Source organism: Macrotis lagotis, chromosome 8, assembly GCF_037893015.1.
Source record: "Macrotis lagotis isolate mMagLag1 chromosome 8, bilby.v1.9.chrom.fasta, whole genome shotgun sequence".
Lineage (NCBI taxonomy): Eukaryota > Metazoa > Chordata > Mammalia > Peramelemorphia > Peramelidae > Macrotis > Macrotis lagotis.
This window is the reverse complement of record NC_133665.1, coordinates 78340997-78364359: the sequence shown is the minus strand read 5'-3', so window position 1 is coordinate 78364359 and position 23363 is coordinate 78340997. Positions and strand designations below refer to the sequence as shown.

Here is a 23363-nt window from a genome sequence, read left to right as displayed (position 1 = left end):
TTTCTTGTTGCAAGGTGTTAATTTTCTTTCCCAAATTTTCCAAGTGATTTTTTAAACTCCTTTCAGATTTCTTTAAGGAAGTCTTTCTGGACTGGAGACCAAGTCATATTCTCCTCAGAGGTTCTAGATCTTTCTGATTTAGGGTCTTTACCTTCTAGGTAGTTTTCTATGGAGCTCGCCTTTCTTAATTTTCATAATATCTTGTGTTAGGTGAGGGACTGGTTCACAGAGGTTTGGTGATGAGGTCCCTATAGTATTTGTTCACAGGGTTAAGTATTTCCAAGTGGGATTGCCAGTAGGGGATGCTAGAGACTTTGCTCACTGAGTTTTGTAGCTCCAAGTGGGCCAGCCAGTAGGGGGTGCTGATTACTTTCTCTGGAGTGTCTGTGACCTTGATTTGAGGTCCTCTCCCTTGGCCTGGAGGGGATGGGTGGTGCAGCTCCCAAAACAAAGTGGGATGTTCCCTGGGGCGAGATAATTAATCTCTTATTCATCTGAGGCTGCTCTCTTGCTAAGCCTGTGGGTGGGGGTGAGGAGTGGGACTGTTGCTGTGTTTGTTCTAGGAAGCGCATTCAGCTGAAATGAATGTATGGAGTCTGAGGTCTTCCAGAGAAGCCCAGTGAATCAATGTCCAGTCGCACTCTGGAGCTCAGCATGTTGGAATTGGCCCTCCAGCCCTGACGAAGGGCTCTAGATCATCAGTCCCACAGTCAATGGCTCTGTGCCCCCGTTTGCTCTTGGACCATGGCTTCCACAGTTAAAGCCTCCACAGCTGATCTTAAGTAAGTTCAGCTCTCACCCCACTCCTGCTGGTTTTCTCCTCTCTGTCCCTGGCTCATCCATGATCCCCTGAGACAGATGCTGTTTGCAGATATTCTTCTCCTAGCTTCTTTTGCTGGGTTTTCTTGATTGAATTTCTTTTAAGTGGTTTGTTTCATATATATATATATATATATATATATATATATATATATATATATATGTATATGGGAAGAAGAGGAGACCTTCACACACAGTGCCTGTCTTATCTTGCCATCTTGGCCCAAAGTCCCTGTTCATCATTCTTAGAGTAGCATTCCCCTATAATGATATAAAATGTTTGTTAGCCATTCCCCAAGTTATGGGAATCCCCTTAATTTCCAATTTCTTGACACCAGAAAATAATTGCCATAAATATCCTTCCTCATGCAGGTCCTTTTTTCCTCTTTGCTTTCCATTTCTTGGAAAACAGACGTAGTAGTGGCATTTCTAGATCAAAGGGTATAGCTGGTTTTATAATCCTTTGGAAATAGTTGCAAATTACTCTACAGAATGATTGAATCAGTTACAGCCCCATCAACAATACCTCAATATCTCATGTTCTCTACATCCTCTCAAATATTTGTAATTTTTTGTTCTATTGGTCAATATCATAGTCATAAAGTAGTACTTCATAATTGTTTTAATTTGAATTTCTCCAACTCAGTAGTGAATTTTAATATTTTTTAATATGGTTAGAGATAGAATTGATAATCTCATATGAAAACTTCATACTTTTAGATCATTTATCAATTAGGGAATGGCTTTTTCTTTTTTAAATTTGACTCAGTTCTTTATATGCTTGTGAAATGGGACCATTATCAGAGAAAGTTGCTTCAAAATGTTTTTCAATTGCTACTGCTTACTGTATTTCCATCCATCCTATTCATTCCATGTTTCATCTATTATCGTTCTCCTTTTATCCCGTCCCTCCTCAGAAGTGTTTTGCTTCTGACTACCACCTTTCTCCAACCTGCCCTCTTTTCATCACTCCCTCTTTCTAATTTCCTTTCCCTCCTACTTCCCTATAGTGTAATTCATTTCTATACCCAATTGATGTGTATGTTATTCCTTCTTTGAGCCTATTCTGATGAGAATTAAGATTAACTCACTCTCTCTTTCATTCCCTCCTTCTACTCCACAGAAAAACCTTTTTCTTGCCTCTTTTATGTGAGGTAATATATTCCATTGTGCCATCTACTTTCCCTTTCTCCCAATTCCCTTTATCAACTCAATTTTATTTTTTAGATATCATACCTTTATCATCAACTCACACCTGTGATTTCTGTTTATAAATACTCTTTCTAACTGCTCTAAAAATGAGGAAGTTCATGTGCATTAGCAGTCCAGATAGGAAAATAAACAGTTAAACTTCATCAATCCCTTATGATTTCCCTTTACTATTTCCCTTTATATTCTTCACTTGAGCCTTCTATTTGAAAATCAAATCTCCTGTTCAGCTCTGTTCTCATCAGGAAAGGTTGAAAGTCCTTTATTTCCTTGAATATTAATCTTTTTTCCTGAAAAGAGCATGCTGAATTTATGTACTTTTGTCTTCTCTGTTCCAAATCCTGCAATCCTTTAAGTAGAAGATAATTTCATGTTTTACTGACTGTGACTTCAATATACATGAATCATTTCTTTCTGACTGCTTGCAATATTTCTCCTTGACCTGGGAGCTCTGAAATTCAGATATAATATTTCTGGGAGTTTTCTTTAAGGGATCTCTTTCAGAAGGTGATTGGTGGATTTTCAATTTCTATTTTCCCCTCTGGTTCTAGAATATCAGGGTAGTTTTCTTGAATAATTTCTTGATAAATGATTTCTAGGTTATTTTTTTTTTAACCATGACTTTCAGGTGCCAAAATTTTAGGATCTATTTTCCAGATTATTTGTTTATTCCAAAGACATATTTCATATTGAACTATATTTTTCATTCTTTTGGTTTTGCTTTATTGTTTTCTGATTTTTGCAATAAGTAATTCGTTTCCATTCACTTAATTATGATTTTTAAGGAATTATTTTCTTCATTGAGTTTTTGGACATTCTTTTCCATTTGTTCAATTCTACTTTTTGCTTTGTTTTTTGCAAGACAGTGGGATTAAATGGTCACCCAGCTAGGTAACTATTAAGTGTCTGAGTCTGGATTTGAACTCAGGTCCTTCTGACTCCTGGACCAGTGCTCTATCCACTGTGGCACTTAGCTGCCCCTCAGTTGTACTTTTTAACAAGTTTTTTACTTTAGTGAATTTTTGAGCTTCTTTTTCCAAGTGGGCAATTCTGCTTTTTAAGACATTCTTTTCCTCATTGGCTTTTTGGATCTCGTTTACTATTTGGTCTCTTCTGTTTTTTCAGATGTTACTTTTTTCATCATTTTTTGTGCCTCCTTTATCAAGCTCAGCACTAAATTGCTTTTCATGATTTTCTTTCATCACTCACATTCCTCTTCTCAGTTTTTACTTTACTGCTATTACTTGATTTCCAAAACGCTTTTTGAGATCTTCCCTGCTCTGGGACCAATTCAAATTTTTTTGGATGCTTTGAATGAAATGCTTTGTTATATTTTGAATGTGTGTTTTGATCCTCCTTGTCACTATAACATCTTTCAATGGTCAGCTTTTGCTTTTTTCTATTGGCTCATTTTCCCAGCCTATGACATGATTTTAACTCTTTGTTAAACTAGGGTTTAATGTGGAGGGCACATTGTCCTAAGTTTCTGTGGGTTTTGTGGAAATGCTTTCAGAGAGACTCCTAGAGATCCACAAATCTTTAGATATTCCAAAGTGGTATGATATAAGGAGAATTGTTTACTAGTCTACTGGTCTGCAAGTGACCACAAGTACCATTTTCTGCCCTGGAACTATGAGGAGGATCTCTGCTGCAGCAAACTCTCATGTGCGAGAGCTCCTTCTCATTCTGGGGACTGCTGCAACCTAGGACTACAATCCATATTTGATTTTGGCACAACAGAAGATTTCTGCCTCAGTGTTAGCACAGTGATCCTTGTGATCTTTTTTCTGACTCGTCATTCTACCCTCTTACTATTTGTGAATTGAGAACTCTGGAAATATCTGCTTTTATGTATGACAAAGCCCCGCTCCTGGTTTGCTGGGACTGGGTCTGAGCTTCTGAGGCCTGAGCTATACTGCCCTCCTCTCTTCCCTTGGTGCAACAGACATTTCACTGACCTTCTAAGTTGTCTTGGGCTAGAAAATTATTTTAATCTGTCTCCTTATAAGCTATGCCACTCTAGAAATTGTTTAGAGTCATGATTTAAAAGTTATTTGGAGGGTTTGGAGGGAGAACTTAAGCAAATCCATGATTTTTACACTGTCATCTTCATTCTGCCTTCTGGCAAATGACTTCTAAGATCTCTTCCAATTCTGATTTCTTTTTTTCATCCAAAAGCAGTAATGTTCAGTGTTGGAGAAGGGAATTTTTTTTTAAAGTGATGATAGCACAAAACAAAGAACAAAACAGAATGGGACAAAACAAACTGTCCCAGTGATATTTTGATATAAAATTGTTTTGTAAATTATGACACTATGATACTGATAAGACCATTGATTTCATTAATGTAGTAAATTTACAGATGAGAAAAATATTTTTACCAAAATGGGTTAGACTCTGACCTCTAATTATAATATAACACTGCTTCTAAAAGTGATTTTAATCTTATTTTATTTTTCAAATAATATAACCAAATGATGGAAGAGTAGACATTTTCTCTGTTCCTCAATATCTTTCAGAGTTCTCTGAAATAGACTTATGAACAATAGATCCAATAATTTTAGCTGTCTTCGTAGCCTAGGAGAGTTGCAGTAAAGCTCAAAAATAGAGGCTACTCAACCAGCAAATGGATCTCTGAAGGGTGTGTGTTGACTTAGAAAATTCAATATCAATATTTTCTATTATGTTTATAATTATTAATAAAGATATTATTATATTTTAAGCTGGTTTTCCCATACTTAGAAAATAGAGTCTGATACATCTGATCTAGTACATCAAAAGCACTATCTAGGCAACAGTTCAATGAACTAACAGCAAAGAAGGTTACTCTCCAAATACTTATGTACCTAATACATGGTGTCACAATAGAAACCAGATCTACCCAACCCCCTCCTCCCAGAGATAGAAAGAAGCAGAAGGTTGCTCAGGTTGGGAAAGTGATGCAACCGAACTCTTTGTTGCAATGGAATTTAGTTAATGAGCTGTGGAACAAAAAGAACTCATGGAGGTCACATCTATGATTATGTGACACTCCATAAAGCCTGAAGGATAAAACTCATAATCTAGCTCATATCAGTTTTGTATCTTTAGGATTGACTGGAGGTAAAAAAGTGAAGACTAACAGGGATAATTGATTTATTTGTTTATATTCAAGATCTTTAACAGATTGTTCTTCTTCCTTAAATCTTTTGAAATTTCAACCTTTTTTTTTTATTTTGCTGTATTATTCCTCATTCATTTTCTGGCTGCACCTCCTTTGATGGTAATTTCCCTGGGACTGGACCTCAAAGTTCTCTCAGACTGTTCTCTCTTAGAGAAATTCACCAATTCACACTCCTTCAACTCTCAATATATAGTCCTTTTATTCTGTCATTAACTGACGTTGTCTGAAGACAATTTCAGAGCTAACCCTTGTGGGGCCTTTTCATATGCCTTCAAAGTGATGTTTGGACACATCCATTCTAAATTAGTATTTGCTTTGCATCAAAGAAGCTGAAAAATGAGCAAACCATGAACAGAAACATCAAAGGATGATTATCTTCATCAAAAATGATATTTCTCTTACTGTCTAATCCACCATGGAAATCAAGAGAAACAACAGCTGCCTCTTTTTGCATCATTTTATGTGTAGGCAAAAAAGACACTGAGATTTGAGTGATTTTTCTCCTTTCACATTGGAGATGGAAATTCATCCTGTGTATATTCTGTACAGATTGAAGCATACTAACCTTTGGGTAAATAAATGATCATTTTGGGGGGTTGGAAAATGGGGAAGATAACCTTATAAAGAATGGAGCAAAAGCTTAACTTCAGTTTCTTGAATGATAGAGCAGCTTGCATTTGCTTTGTAGGTGAACTCAATAAACATCTCATATATGGAAGACAGAAAGGTCTAAGCTATTTTACATATACATACATATACACACGCATATAGGAGCATATATATGTGTGTGTATATATATATATATATATATATATATATATATATATATATTTAATTTTCTTATTTATTTAAAGCAATGGGACTAAGATTTGAACTCAGGTCCTCCTGACTCCAGGGTTGGTGCTTTATCCACTGTGCCACCTAGCTGCCTATATATATATATATATATATATATATATATATATATATTATTTCAAGCAAACCAAGGACAGTTCACTCAACATTATAATGATCCTTTGAATGGTCCTCTCTATGTATATCATTGTCAAGGATTGCATTCTCTAAACTTTGCCCTGGCACCTGAGCATAAAGCCATTCTGTTTGCACAACTGAAATTTTGAAGATTTTACTGGTTAATCAAGTCAAGCACAGACATCTTAGAGACTTATGTCCTGAAAAGATTATAGGACTATATATCTTAGAAAAGGGAAGTAACGGTAGTGTGCTCATGAACATGACTCACTCAATTGTGCTTTGCAGATAAAAGACCTTTGGGTTTGACTAAACCAGGAGAGATTCTGTGTGCTGGAAAATTAACAGATTGCTTATACTCTCCTTGTTTCTTTTAATAATTAAAGTAGATTAAATTTGAAAACTAATTACTCATCTGTATATATGATGAGAGAAAATGGAGAGGTATAGATGGAAGAAAGAAAGGAGAGAAAGAGATAAGGAGGGAGAAAAGATAAGGTGAGAGAAAGTAAAAATTCCAAGAGATTAGATTCAAGAGGAATTAGAATCAAAACCTGTCTCTAGTATACAAATCGCTTATTGGCTCATAGATTCAGTTTTCTCACTAATAAAATAAGAAAAATAATTTGAATTAATTTACAAGTTTTTGTCTCAATCAAATATATATACTAATAAAGCAATTTGCAAACCTTAAATTGTTATGTCCAGGTTATTGTTATTATTATCATTAATGAGAAATATTTTGTCAATAATAGTAATAATAAGAGTAGTCAGTAGTAACATCAACAGCAGCAGGAGCAGTAGAATTAGTAGTGGTAGTAACAATGGGAGCAGTGGAAGTAGTAGCAGTAGTTGTAGTAGTAGTAGTAGTAGTAGTAGTAGTAATAGCAGTAGTAGTACTAATAGTATTATTAGTATTAATAATAGCTTAGTAGTAAAAGGAGGAGGATAAGAAGAAGAAAAGAAGAGGAAGAAATAGAAGGTAATGGTCATTTTTCTACCTTAACAGAAAGTCTCTATTTCTGTAAATCTAAGATTCTTAAGGATGTCATTATAATTTCTGGGATATAATCTTCCTCAAAAATAATTCTTTGACCCTTAATATTTGCAAGATATGACATAATATATATATATATATGTATCTATATCTGTATCTGTATCTGTATCGTTATCTCTATCTCTATCTCTATCTCTATATATCAGGAGTATATTATCTTTTTTTTAGGCCTTTGCAAAGCAGATGGGGTTAAGTGGCTTGCCCAAGGCTACATAGCTAGGTGATTATTAATTGTCTGAGTCTGGATTTGAACTCAGGTGCTCTTGACTCCAGGGCCGGTGCTCTATCCACTGTGCCACCTAGCTGCCCCAGAAGTCTATTATCTTTAATAAAATAATTGACCATTATTTGAACTAGAAATAAAGACTTCAAAATGTTATTGAGGATTAAACAGATTGAACTACCCTGAAACAAGGCATTAATTTAAATAGAACTCTAGCCTTTACTGTCTAGATATAATAATAATAATGATGATGATGATAATAATAATGATAATAATAATACATGAAAATTTAAAAATAAGTACAAGGTTAATATCAACTTCAGAGTTATTCATAGTTGGCTTTCAATAAGGCTAAAGAAAATGAGCTTGCATCTTGCAAAAGACAGGTATTTTTTTCTACTTGTTCAATAATATACACACCCTTAAAAATAAAGAATAATAGCTAGAGCAATATATGGTTGTGAGAATTAAACTATAAGGAAAACTGAGAGCCATAGAATCAATACTGAAGCTGAAGTTTAAATATGTTGGCTACATAATGAAAATATAGGATGCACTGGAAAAGACCATGATGGGGAGGGGCACTACTAAAATGGAGACATGAAGCCTAGAATTCCTAGAAACTCTTCCCTAGAAAACCCTAATGCTGTAAAATTATGACTCTAATCAAATTCTTGAGTGACAGAACCCACAGAAAGACTAAGTGAAACCATTTTCCAGGCAAAAAACATCAGAACCCAGGCCACAGCTACTTGGCACTGGCAGAAGCTATCTCCAGCCCTCCAGGAGCATCCCGCAGGGTGCCTGGGTCCCTAGGGACACCTAGGTCCAAGACAGTTAGAGTGATTTCCAGTCCTCTTGATCCAGGGATCATCAGGGAAAGCCTGAAGGGTCAGCTGGAGAACTCTGCTGCACCAGAATGAGCACAAAACCCAAGCCAGCACTGTTCTTGGAGCAGGCCCACCCCAGGAACCTATGAAGTCACCCAGCAACTGCTTTTGCAGTGCTCAGCAGAGACAGAAAGGAAGTGGGGAGAGACTGCAGAAATCCCTCTGCTATGTCTGGGGCAGGATTGTTCTGAATTGCTCATATTCAGATTTATGGCCCAGTCTGGGCCTCCAACTACCATAAAAGAGCATAGATCCTCCTCAGGCTCCAGGGCAGAGGGGAGTGCCTTGTAGTCATTCACAGACCACAGGACAGGCTAGTGGTCAGAGCTTCTCATATGACATTGGAGAAATTAAGATCCCAGGGGTGGGGGAGTGTCCCCCAAATCCCCAAAAGCTTTGGAAGCAAACACATCAAAATCAGGTTGGAGAAATGAGCAAACAACAGAAAAAAATAATCTGACCATAGAAAATTTCTTTGGACTCATGGAGGTTCAAAATGTACACTCAGAAAATGATAAATTCAAAGCTCATGAATCCAGTCTCCAAGAAAAATAGGAATTGATCTCAGGCTATGGAAAAGCTCAAAAAAAGTCTTTGATGAAACAAGGAAGGGAGGTAGTGGAAAAATTAGGAAGAGAAATGACAGCAATGTGGAAAATCATGAAAACGAAGCCAGCAGTTTAGTGAAGGAGATACAAAAAATACTGAAGAAAATAACATGTTAAAACCAACTTAGGTCAAATGGAAAAAACAGTGAAAAGGTTAATGACAAGAATGTCTTAAAAGCAGAATTAGCCAGATGGAAAAAAGATAAGAAAGTTCTCTGAAGAAAATATCTTCTTAAAATGAAGAATGGAATTAAGGAAAGCTAATGACTTTATGAAAAAATCAATAAACAAACAAAACCAAAAGAATGAAATACTAGAATATGTGAAATATTTCATTAGAAAAATAACTGATTTGGAAAACAGATCCAGGAGAAATAATTTAGACTTATTGGACTAATGGAAATTCATGATCAGGAAAAGAACCTAGATTTGATTTTTTAAGAAATAATCCACCAAAATTAACCTGGTATCATAGAAGTAGAGGGCAAATTAGAAATTGAGGCAATCCATTGATCATTTCCTGAAAAAGATCCTCCTCCCACCCCAAAATACTCCCAGTAATATTATAGCCAAATTCCAAAACTCTTAAGCCAAAGAAAAAATGCAAGTAGCCAGAAAGAAACAATTCCAATTACTATAGTGCTACAGTCGGGATTGCACAAGATTTGATAACATCTACATTAAGGTCTCATAGGACTCAGAATGTGATATTCTGGAAGGCAAAAGATTCTGCACTACAACCAAAAATCAATAGCCCAACAAAACTGAACATCTTCTTTCAGGGGGGAAATGGGCATTCAGTGAAATAGGAGACATTCAAACTTTCCTGTTGAAATGATCAGAACTGAACAGAATGTTTGATCTTCAAGAACAGGACTCAGGTGGAGCATAGAGAGGGTGGACGGGAAGGGATAATTATGAGGACTTTAATAATGTTGAATTGCAAGTATCACTACATGGGAAGAAGATACTGATAACTCATGTGCACCTTCTCATTTATAAGAGCCGTTAAGAGGAGCATATCTAGAGAAGGTGCAGGAGGAAGCTGAATATAATGACATAATATAAAGATGGAGTCAGTGAATGAAATAGGAATGTACTGGGAAAAAGGGAAAGAAGAGGTAGTTTGGGCTAAGATATTTCAAATTAAAAAAGTCAAGAAAAAATTTTGTAATAGAGTGGAAGTGGGGACGATGAGGGGGAATGAGCTTTTATTCTCAAAGAAATAGCTCAGAGAGTTCATAGTCTTCTAGAATCTGCTGATCCAATCAATGTTGCTTGGCTGTTCATTTATCTTTCCCTCTTTTTTTCTATCTATCCCTTCCTATGTGTTGTAACTTCTTTAAATAAATTTTTGTTTTATTTCCATTTTTGCTTTCCTGAGTCTGAATAATGATTCCTCATAGACAGAATCGAACTCAAGTAACCAGTGGCCACATAATGGCGAGCCAGTTAGGATAAAAATCTCTGCCCAGACTTAGAAAATTTGATTTTGTTACATAGGTGAAAAGCACGCCCCCTTTTTTTAGATCTTAGATTTTTCAAAAAATAGGAAAATTATTGCACCTCTTGCTAACCTTCTGTGTTTTCCTTTTTCCAGAAAATGGGAAAATGTTGAGTTTTCTGGGGAATCAGCTAAGCTGATCCTATGTGATGTTTCACAGCAGTGCTTCTGTGGGCATGCCTGTGTTGTTTTTGGCTGCCCTTATGTGGGCATGCCCTTTTATTCAGACTGACTCTTCTAGGCAGTTCTGACACGTGTTTGGTTTATACCTCACTGTAGAGTGAGGGTTGTTAAAGAAGGACGTTTGGTGTATGTTCAATTGATATATTTGCCTACCTATAAATTGGTGGAGAATTAAAATATGGGAGGAAACTGGGACCAAAGACTCCCAGCTCTCAGCTGTGTGCTTGCTCCTTGGAAGGAATTAGACTTGACAAAAGCAAAACACCTGAGCTCCTGGAAATTATCTTTGGGTTGGACTCTCTCTTTGAAATGCTCTCTCTCGTTCTCTGTTGCCCCCACCCTCTATAGAGGGAAGGGGGAGGGAAAAGGAAATATTCCTTTTCAGAACTTCGAAAGTCAAGCCTGTTTGAGATGGAATGGATGCTTCACCTCAGGAAGGGTAAGACCCCTAAAAAATTTGTTTTAGAAAACAGGGGACCCCCATGCCATCTTCCTGGTTTGGGGAGGAGGGGGTAGTTGGGTAATGATCATGTTTTCAATCCTGAGCCCCATTGTCTAAAGACATTAACTGGGCTGAGAATGTCCCACCTTTGTGAGAGGGAAGGGGAAATGGGTAGATTGATTGAGAAGTCTTGTGATCAAATAGTTAAAAAAAGAGGAAGCTAACTTTTTCAGGGACGAGGAAATTCATATTTCATCTTTTAATTAAGCCTGTACTAATAACTGATACCTCTTTAATCGAGTAACTAGATTTGAACTGTATAAAGTTACTTAAGAATGCATTCAATTTCAACTATTGATTATTTCAAAATCTTAAAGTATATATATATATGTATGTATATACATATATATATATATATATATATATATATATATATATATATATATATATATGAGTTCCTCAAGAAATTCTGATTGATTTCTAAAATTATTTTTTGACTGATCTTAATTGGTACATTCAAAAATATATACTATAAATATATGCGTGTATATGTGTGCACACATGTATTTAAACATCAATCAGATGTTTTTACATATCTCTACTAGCCTGGAGAGGTGGGAAAATGTTTCTATATTCTGAGATTTGGTATCAGGATGTCCAACACTCTCACTTTGATAAAATTTGAAACTTTTGTACAAAAGATTTGTTTCTGTGTGTTTGTGCCTCTGTCTGCTTATGTGTGTAAACTCAGATCTGAAATAGTTACAATTATCTGAGTTAAATGTTACTCCTTTTAGTTTGGGTTTTGAATTTAATTGCCTGAAAGGGTCTAATTTTAAGTAATTAATGAATTTGAGATCTGAGCCCATCCCCTTATATCATTTGAAAGTTTGTGAGTGGCAAAGTGTGTGAAATGATTTCAGCAGTAACATGGGGGTAATGATCAACCCTGATGGACTTCCTCATCCTGTCAGTGCAACAACTAGGGACAATTTTGAGTTATTTGAAACAGAGAATACCATCTGTATCTAGAGAAAGAATTTTGGACTTTGAAAAAAGATCAAAGAGTATTACCATCAAATTAGAAAAAAAAGTGTTATGTTATTATGTAATTTTACTATTTCATACTTTATTTTTCTTCCTTAAGGATATGATTTCTCTGTCATCCCATTCAACTGAGATCAATGTATACCATGGAACCAATGTAAACACTAACAGAATGCCTTCTGTGGGGAGAGGAGGGAAGAATGGGAAAAAATTGTAAAACTCAAATAAATTCTTTCTTTAAAAAAAAGAAATTATTTCAGTTGTAAGCTAAGTTTTTTTTTAACCTAATATTGATTGAAGGCTATATTCAACTTATCTTGAGACTTTAAGGTAGACTTCCTACCCTCAAGAGGATTTGAAAAGAGGGCAGAAAGACCTTTGATAGGAAAAGTTCACCACCTTGTGTTATAAAAAAGAAAATATCTGAGAGCTAAATGAGAGTAATTTAGTCACCTTTGAAAGTTCTGTAACAAGTCTTGAGAATTTGGGTGTGATATTAAGAAGGAAAATACAATTGGGATAAATTGTATGTCAAGAAATTTGGGAATAATGAATCATATAATATATATTTATTGATTTCTTTTGGGAAAGAGAAATGTACTAAATTTTTAAATGTGATTTGTTTTGATATTAAATTGTTGTACATTTATCAGTTATGTAATACTCTTTTGTAACTTTAACGAAATCATTTTTACAGTGTTTGGCTCTCTTGTGAACATGTAAACTATTTGAATATTTTAATGTTAAAGCCTGGATTAACATGTCATTGTTTTGAAGAGATGATAAGGGAAGTATCAACAATTATGACACCTCCTCAGATGCACCTGTGGATCCATGAATAATATAATGATGGAAATATTATTTTGTAAATTTTAATATTTCATGTTAATTGACTTGAATGCCTGGTTGTTTTTACTATTGTTTTATTGCATTGGAATCAACAACACATGTTAGAAATTTTAGATGGAGGGGCAGAGCAAGATGATGACAGAAGAACCTCTCTTAGGTGCTCTCTCTCTCTCTCTCTAATATTGCAAAACTCATAAAATAATGACTGTAGCTAAATTTTTGAGAGACAGAACCCACAGAAAGATCCAGTGAGGCAATTCTCCAGCCAAGGTAACCTGGAAAATAGTGGAAAGGCTCTGCTAGATGGAGTTAGAGGGGCGGCCACCACAGTGAAGAAATTTCAGCCTCCTGGAGGCAGCCCCAGGGCACTCATAAAACCTGGGGCAGTTTCCTGACTTACATCCCTGGGAGCACCGGGTACAACTTGGAAAATCAGTAGGGGAACCTCTGCCAGAGCAAGTGTCTGAAACGCAGTCCTCAGGGCACTCAGCAAGCAGCTTGGTGGAGGCAGCCCAGATCCAGGAAAGAGAAGCAAGCAGAGCCAGTAAGCAGAAGATCCCAGGCAATTGAGCCTTGAGTGCTCAGCCTGCCAAATGGAGGGGAGTGGAGAGAGACTTCTGAGATCTGTCCTCTGTACCTGGAATAGGACTCTGGGGTTCTGACCACATTCATATCATGATCACAGTGTAGGACCCCCATGGAAAAGCATCCCATCCCCACCTCAATCTCATGGCAGAGGGGTGCAATTGTGGTCATTCACAGACCAGGGGGAAGACAGAGCCTCACACATTGAGATACAAGTGGGGATAATACTAAAAAGCTCAGGAAGCACCCCCAAACCAGGAACAGGCTGGGGACATGAGTAAACAGAAAAAAAAAGAGGAACACCATTGAGAAACACATGGTTTATGATCCCAAGAAGGATTAAAATACTCAACTTGAACATGAGGAAGTACAAGCTCCTGCATCTAAAGACTACAAGAAAAACAGAAATTGGGCTCAGGCTATGACAGAGCTCAAAAAAAGATTTTGAAAATCAAGTGAGGGAGATAGAAGAAAAATTTGGAAAAGAAATGAGAGAGATGCAGGAAAAACATGAAAAAGAAGTCAGCAGCTTAGTCAAGGAGATCCAAAAAAATGCTGAAGAAAATAACATGTTAAAAACTAGCATTGGTCAAATGGATAAAACAGTTCAAATAGTTATTGAGGAGAAGAATGCTTTAAAAAAGCAGAGTTGGCCAGATGGAAAAAGTGATAAGAAAGCTCTCTGAGGAAAACAAATCCTTCAGATGCAGAATGGAGCTAAAGGAAGTTGATGACCTTGCAAGAAATAAAGGCACAATGATTCAACATGAAAAGAATGAAAAATTAGAAGAAAATGTGAAACATCTCATTGAAAAAACAACTGATCTGGAAAACAGATTCAGGAATGATAATTTCAAAATTATTGGGATACCTGAGAGTCATGATCAGGAAAAGAGCCTTGACATCATTTTCAAAGAATTCCTACAGGAAAATTGCCCAGATATCCTAGAAGTGGAGGGCAAAATAGAAATTGATAGAATCCACCAATCTACCTGAGAAAGAGATCCAAAAAAAAAAAACAACCCCCAGGAATGTTATAGCCAAGTTCCAGAATTCCCAAGTCAAAGAGAGAATATTATAAGCATCCAGAAGGATACAATTCAAATATGGAACTGCAATCAGGATCACACAGGACTTAGCAGCAACTCCATTAAGGGCTCTTAGGGCTTGGAATATGATATTCCAAAAGGCAAAACAGCTCAGGAATGCAACTGAGAATCAACTACCCAGCAAAACTGAAAGCCCTTTTCCAGGGAAAAAAGATGAACTTTCAATGAACTAGTGGAATTTCAAATGTTCCTGTTAAAATGCCCAGCGCTGAGTTTGATCTTCAAATACAGGACTCAGGTGAAGCATAGAGAGTGGAGGAAAAGGGGAAAATATGAGGGACTTAATGATAATAAACTTCATGTATTCCTACATGGAAAAATGAAACTGATAATACTCATAAGAAACTTCTCATTTAAAGCAGGTAGAAGGAACTTTTATAGATGAAGCACAGGAGAGAGCTGAATATGAAGATATAATATATTGTAAAAATGGAGTCAATGGCTAAAACAGCATACATACTCAATGGGGTATAGACTTCTAGAGTAAGAAGGAGAGAAGGGGGATTTGAGTGATGGAGAAGAGGGTAGACCATGGGAGAGAGTGGTCAGATATAACACATTTTCTATTTTACTTCTTGCAAGGGACTGGGATTGGATGGTCTATCCAGAACCATAGGGTCAGGTGGTTGCTGGGCCTTAGGGATGGTAGGTGGGCTAAGGACCTCTTGGATTCAGGGCTGGTGATCAGTCTGCTGTGCCACTCAGCTACCCTACAGCACATTTAAGAAGACAGAGTGAAAGGAGAGAGAAAATATTGTGTATGGTAGTAGGGAAGTATGAATGAAGGGAGTTGCAGTCAGCAATGACAACAGTTGAAAAATATCAAAGTAGCTGTTGTGATGGACTTATCATAAAGAATGTGATCCACCCATGACAGAGCTGGTGGTGTTGGAACATAGATTGAAGCACATTTATTATCATTATTATTATTGTTGTTATATTTTAGTTTTGGTTTTTGCAGGTCAATGAGGTTGGGGTGACTTGCCCAGGGTCACACAGTTGGGTGATTCTTGGGTGTCTGGGGCCAGATTTGAGCTTGGGTGCTCCTGACTCCAGGGCCAGTGCTCTGTCCATTGCTCCACCTAGCCATACCTTATTATTTTTTTATTTTCATTTTCATTTTTTTCTCTTTCCTTTACTTTATTTCACATGAGGGTCTATATTTTTTTGGGGGAGGGGGCATTAAGTTTACTCTTAAAAATAATATTTTAGTAATATATAAAAATAATTTGTAAAAAATAAATATAAATATAATAAAAAGGAATTGTCAATAAAAATTTGGAGAAATAATTTAAAAAATAAAAAATAAAAAAAAGAAATTTTAGATTGCCTAAGATGTTCTATTTTTTTAAAGAATTCTGGGACTTCCAACCAAGATGATGGAGAGAGGAGAGGAACAGTGCTAAAATCTCCTGATCTTCCCTCAAATATAATATGAAACAAACTTCTCAACAGAAATCTGATCTACAAAACCCAGAAAGAGAAACTCGGAGAAGAAAATCTACCTCAGGGTTTGTCCTCTGGGATTGTGGGTGAGCTAGATGCAAAGTGTGGACTCTACTAGGAACACAGGACAGTGTCAGAGCCTGAGAACTTGACTAGCCTGAGTGGTGCGATGGCTGAGATCCCGAGACCCTGAGAATAGGACCTGCCTGATTGATGATGGGGTGGGTCTGAGAGCTCAACTAGCCTGATCAGTGGGGCAGACTACAGCCTGAAAACCTAAAATTGGGGCAAGCCTGATCTGCCACAGGGCTGTGGGCCAACTAGAGAGCAAGGGCCTTGGTTGTGGCACTGACAGTCTGGAGGCGGCAGAGCTGGAGGGAGAGTTCTGATGTGGGGGAGCTGTAGCCATACATTCATTTCAGCTGAAGCCTCATCCCTGAACAAACACAATTGCAACCTACCTCTACCTCAAAGACAGGTGGAGCAGCAGACCTCCCTCAGCTGTGAATAAGAAGAGCAATTACCTTGCTCTAGGGCAAAACCCAACATTGATCACAAATAAAAATACTCAAAAGCTTCATCCACCCCCTCCAGGCTAAAGAAGAGGACCTCAAATTAGGGTCACAGACACTCCAGAGAAAGCAACCAACACAGCCTACTGTCCATCCCACTTGGAGTTACTAAACCCAGTGAGTAAAGCCTCTAGGGATCTTAACACCAAACCTCTATAAACCAGCCCCTTGTCAACATAAGGTCTTAGGAAAATGAAGAAAGGTCAATGAAAAGGAGGGTCAATTAAAAAAAATTCCTAGAAGGAAAAGATCCTAACTCAGAGAGACATAGAACCTTTGAGGAGAATATGATCTAGTAGTCTACAGTGCGGAAAGACTTCTTTGAAGAAATGGGAGAGACAACACCTTGCAACAAGAAAACAAATCATTGTAAAATTCAATTGGACAAATGCAAAAACAAAATAATTCTCTCAAAACCTCAATTGGTCAAATAGAAAACTCTTTCAAAAATAGAATTGACCTGTTGGAAAAGGGGCTGCAAAAGGTAAATGAAGAACATTCTTCTCTAAAAAAAAAAAGAATGGAATCTGTGGAAACTAATGACTTCATGAGACAACAAGACGACAACAACAAAAAAACCCCAAAATAGAATAAAATGTAAAAGACTTCATCAGCAAAATCACTGACCTTGAGAACCATTCAAGAAGGGACAACCTGAGAATTATACATGAAAACACTGAAGAAGGAAAAAAAAATCCTGGACTTCATATTACAGACTTTAATGATGGAAAACAGCACTATTATCATGGAACAAGAAGTCAAAATTGTTAGTGAAAGAGTACATTAATCCCACCTGGAAAGAGATCCAAAAATAAAAGCACCAAAGAATGTTGTGTGGCCAAATCCCAGAACTATCAGATAAAACAGAAAATCCTACAAGCAGCCAGAAAGAAAATAATTTAGATACCAAGGAGACACAGTAAGGATTACACTTGATCTGGCTGCCTCAACATTAAGGGGTCAAAGATCTGGATTTCATTGTTAAGATCAAGGGATTTTGGAATGCAGCCAAAAATCCATGACCCAGCAAAGTTGAGCCTTCTCTTCCAGGGGAAAAGATGAACATTTAACAAAATGGGACACTTCCAATATTTCCTGATAAGAAGACCAGAGGTTAATAGAAAATTTGGACATCAAACAGGAGGCTTAAGAGACACATGAAAAGGTAAAACAAAGGTTAAAGGGGAAAAAACTGCTATCCACTAAGAGGAACCTGATTGTATTCCCTCCATGGAGAAAGATTCTCATAACCTTGAGAATTGTAACTCTATTAGAGAGAATATACTTAGCCAGAAATGATGGACACTCATGACTTTTGTGTGACTCAGATAGAATGATTTAAAAACAATGCCTCCTTTAAAAGGGGGACAAAAAAAGAGACAGGAGGATGGAGGACACTGAATGTTGTATATCTCATTACATTAAGAGGTACAAAAGACCTATTGTAATAGAGGGGAGGAAAGGAGGAACTGAGAACCACCTGAATCTTTCTCTTATCAGAGGTGGCTTAAAGTTAACTTACACAAACACTCAATTGACTAAAGAAACTTACCTTACCTTTCAAGTATTAAAAGGAGTAAAGGTCAGGGAGGGGATAGGGAGGGGGAGAAACAGGGGAAATAAAAGAATGAAGTAAAGGGAGAAGGGGAAGAGGAAAAGGGGAAAGAAAGGGGAGGGAGTTAATACAGGATGGCAAACACAATGAGGGTGGCAGTATTCAGAAACAAAATACTGGGGAATATGGATAAAGCGGGGGGGAAGAGGGAAAGTGAAGCAGAAGGAAGATAGCATGGAGGGAAATAAAGAGTTAGTAATTATAAGTCTGAATGTGAATGGGATGAACTTTCCCTTAAAAGGTAATAGAATAGCCCTGTAGATTTACAACCAGATTCCTCCAATATGCTGCTTAAAAGAAACTCATTTGGATTAGAGAGAGATACATATAGAGTACAGGTAAAAGGTTGGAGTATAATATATTTTGCTTCAGCTAAAATGAAAAAAGCAGGGGTATCAATCCTTATCTCAGACAAAGCAGCTTCAAAAATAGATAGTGTTAAAAGAGATAAGGAAGGAAACTATAATCTCCTAAAAGGTACCATAGACAATAAAAGTAATTTCAATACTAAATATGAATGCACTCAATGGTATAGCATCTAGATTCTTAGAGGAGATTTTTGAAAGAGCTACAGGAAGACATAGACATCAAAACTGTACTAGTATGAGATCTCAACCTCATGCTCTCAGATTTAGATAAATCTAACCATAAAAAAACAAGAAGAAAGTGAAGGTGATAAATAGATTGTTAGAAAACTTAGATATGATAGACATATGGAGAAAACTTAATGGGGATAGAAAGAAATATCCTTTTTTTCCTGCTGTACATGGCTCTTACACAAAAATTGACCATGTACTAGGGCATAAAAGCCTAATGATCAATTGCAGAAAGGCACAAACAGTGAAGGCATGTTTCTCAGATCATAATATAATAAAAATCATATGCAATACTGGACCAGTGAGATACAGACCCAAAGCTAATTGGAAACAAAATAACATCATTTTAAAAAAATGAGTGGATCAAACAACAATATTTAAAAAGAATTAATTATTTCATCCTAGATAATGACAATAATGAAGCAAAATACAAAAACCTATGGAATTCATTCAAAGCAGCTGTAAGGAAATACTGTATCTCTATATCTATAAATGCTTACATGAATAAATTAGTAAAAGAGTAATCAATGAATTAAATATGCAACTAAAAATTAGAGAAAGGACAAATAAAAACCCCAATTAAATAACAAATTAGATATTCTAAAAATTAAAGGAGAAATTGATAAAATTGAAAGTAAGAAAACTATTGAACTAATGTAATCAAGAGTTGTTTTTATGATAAAACCAATAAAATTGATAAGCTTTTGGTTAATTTGGTTTAAAAAAGAAAGAAGAAAACCAAATTGCTATTATCATAAATGAAAAAGGTGAACTCATCACCAATGAGGAGGAAATTAAAGTAATAATTCAGAATTATTTTGCCTAAATCTATGCCAATAAATTTGACAGTCTAAGTGAAATGGATTAATATTTACAAAAATATAAGTTTCATAGGTTAAATTGAAGAGTTAATTAAATATCCAAACAACCCAAAATCAGAAAAAGAAATACAAAAAGCTATTATTGACCTCCCTAAGAAAAATTCTCCAGGGCAAGATGGATTCACAAGTGAATTCTATCAAATACTTCAGGAATAATTAGTTCCAATTCTACATAAAATCTTTGGAAAAGAAGGTGAAGTTGGAATTCTGACTAACTCTTTCTATGACCCAAATATGGTCCTAAAACATAAACCAGGAAGAGTTAAAACAGAAAAAGGTAATTATAGACCTATCTCCCTGATGAATATAGATGCAAAATTCTTAAGTAAAATCCTAGCAAAACTATTTCAACAAGTTATCACTAGGATAACACACTATGACCAAATAGGATATATTCCAGGGATGTAGGGTTGGTTTGATATTAGGAAAATCATAAGTATAATAAATTATATCAATAAAAATTATTTCAATAACAAACCTATCAGAAATCATATGATTATATCAGTATGAAATCATATGATCATATCAATATGAAAAAGCTGAAACAGCTTTTGACAAAATACAGCACCCATTACTAATAAAAACACTAGAGAGTATAGCAATAAATTAATTGTTCCTTAGAATAATAAGCAGTATCCATATGAAACCATCAACAAGCATTATATGCAAAGGGGATAGGCCAGAGGTATTCCCAATAAGATCAGGAGTGAAACAATGGTGCCCACTATCACCACTATTATTCAATATCTTATTAGAAGTGTTAGCTTCAGCAGTAAGAGAAGAAAAAGAAATCAGAGGTATTAGAATAGGGAAGGAAGAGACAAAACTCACTCTTTGCAGATGACATGTTGGTATACCTAGAAAATCTCCCCAAATCATCTAAAACTTACTAAAAATAATTAGTAACTTTAGCAAATTTGATGGATATAAAATAAACTCTCATGAATCTTCAACTTTTCTATATATGACTAGCAAGATACATCAGAAAGATCTAGAAAGAGAAATCCCATTCAAATTAATCTCAGACAATATAAAATACCTGTGAGTCTATCTGCCAAGGCAGACTCAATAACTTTTTGAAAACAATTACAAAACACTTTTCACACAAATAAAATCAGATTTAAGTAACTGGGCAAAGATCAACTGCTCATGGATAGGTCGAGCTAATATAAAAAAAATGACAATTCTACCAAATCCAAAATATCTGTTTAATGTGCTACCAATTATAATTCCAAAAAATTACTTTAATGAGTTAGAAAAAGTTGTAAGTAAATTCATATGGAGGAATAAAAAGTCAAGAATTTCCCAGGATTCAAAGAAAAAGTGCCAAAAAAGGTTGTTTAGCCTTAGCAGATCTAAAATTATATTATAAAGCATCAATCATCAAAATTGTCTGGTATTGGCTAAGAAATAGAGTGATGGATCAGTGGAATAGATTAGGTGCAATAGCAAGAAATGATTATAGTACTCTGGCATTTGATAAACCTAAAGAGTCCAGCTATTGTGATAAAAACTCTTTGATAAAAACTGGAAAAATTGGGAAAATTGGAAGTTAGCATGAAAGAAACTTAGATTAGACCAATAACTCACACCCAATGCAAAGATAAGATCAAAATGGATATAGGCTCTACACATAAAAACAATATTATATGCAAAATAGAAGATCAAGGAATAGTTTACTTGTCAGATCTATGGAAAAGGAAACAGTTTTTGACCAAGGAAGAGATGGAGAACATCATTGAAAACAAACTAGAGGCCCCGCCTGGGTGTCCTCTGTAAAGTGGGGCCCCAGGAACCCCCCGGGGGTGCGGGGGACGTGGGGGGCGGGGTGGGGGGCCGAGAGGGGTTGGGGCAGCGGTAGAAGGGCCCCCGTGGAGAGGGGTCTCCAGCCGAGGCCAGGGGTGCTGCCCCCCCCCCCGTGCCCCCTCCTCTCCAGGGTGGCCTGCACGGGCCTCCCCCCCTCCCGGGCCCTCAGACTGGGGGGCCCTGGGCCCCTCCCTGACCTCCCCACCCCCCCGCAGGAGCAAGCGGAGCAGCTCTTCCTGAGCGGACACAACAACTGGGCCGTGCTGGTCTGCACTTCAAGATTCTGGTTCAATTATAGACATGTGGCCAACACTCTCTCTGTTTATAGAAGTGTCAAGAGACTTGGGATTCCTGATAGTCACATTGTTCTGATGCTTGCTGATGACATGGCGTGCAACTCCAGAAATCCTAAGCCAGACACTGTGTTTAGTCACAAAAACATGGAACTGAATGTTTATGGAGATGATGTGGAAGTTGATTATAGAAACTACGAGGTGACTGTGGAGAATTTTTTGCGAGTGCTAACAGGGAGAGTCCCACCTAGCACTCCTCCATCCAAACGTCTTCTGATGATAGAAGTAATATTCTGATTTATATGACAGGCCATGGTGGGAATGGCTTCTTGAAATTCCAGGACTCTGAAGAGATCACCAATGTTGAACTTGCTGATGCATTTGAACAAATGTGGCAGAAAAGACGCTACCATGGAATACTGTTTATTATCCATACTTGTCAAGGGGCATCCATGTATGAGCACTTTTATTCCCCCAATGTCATGGCACTTGCCAGTAGCCAAGTAGGAGAAGACTCCCTTTCACATCAACCTGACCTGGCCATTGGAGTCCACCTTATGGATAGATACACATTTTATGTCTTGGAATTTTTAGAAGAAATTCACCCAGCAAGTCAAGCCAACATGAATGATCTTTCCCAGGTGTGTCCCAAAAGTTTGTGTGTTTCGACTCCTGGACATCGGACCGACCTTTTTCAGAGGAATCCTCAAAATGTATTAATAATAGATTTCTTTGGAAGTTTGAGGAAGGTGGAAATTACCACTGAGACTGTTTCACTGAAGCGTGATTTAAGCACAATGGGATACAGTCACCTCAAATGCCAAAAGGATGAAGAACTCACAGAACCACTCAATTATGCTGAACAGCTTCCTGTGGCTCAGATAATTCACCAGGTTTTTGCAAGGCAAATGGTGTTGAGTGACTTGCCCAAGGCCACACAGCTAGGTAATTGTTGGGTGTCTGAGGCTGGATTTGAGCTCAGGTACTCCTGACTCCAGGGCTGGTGCTCTATCTACTGTGCCACCTAGCTGCCCCTAGGGTCAGAGCTTTTTTAAGTGGTTTTTTTTTAAATATTTATTTCATTAAATGTTCCCCAATTGTACATTTTTTAACATTTATTTTTTAAAATTTTGACTTTTATGTTCTCTTTCCCTCCCTTCTTCTGGAGAAAGCAAGTAGTATGATACTCATTACACATTTGAGGTCATATAAAACATATTTCCATCATGTTGCAAAAGAAGATACAGATCAAAAGAACCACAAGAAAAATAAAGAAAAAATTAAAAAATATAATTTGATTTGCATTCAGAATTCATCAGTTCTTTCTCTGGAGGTAGATTGCATTTTTTTCATCATGGATCCTGTGGAATTGTTTTGGATCATTTTCTTGATAGTATAACTAATTTTCCCAATTGATCATTCCTAAAACATTCCTGTTAATACATAATATTCTCCTGGTTTTGTTCATTTCACTTTGAACCAATTCTTAAATGC

The 23363-nt window shown here is 36.6% G+C and overlaps 1 pseudogene; it reads left to right on the top strand.

Moving 5' to 3' along the window:
* Positions 1–744: 744 nt before the first annotated feature.
* Positions 745–22861, top strand: LOC141496486 (GPI-anchor transamidase pseudogene; annotated as a pseudogene).
* The last annotated feature ends 502 nt before the right edge of the window (positions 22862–23363 follow it).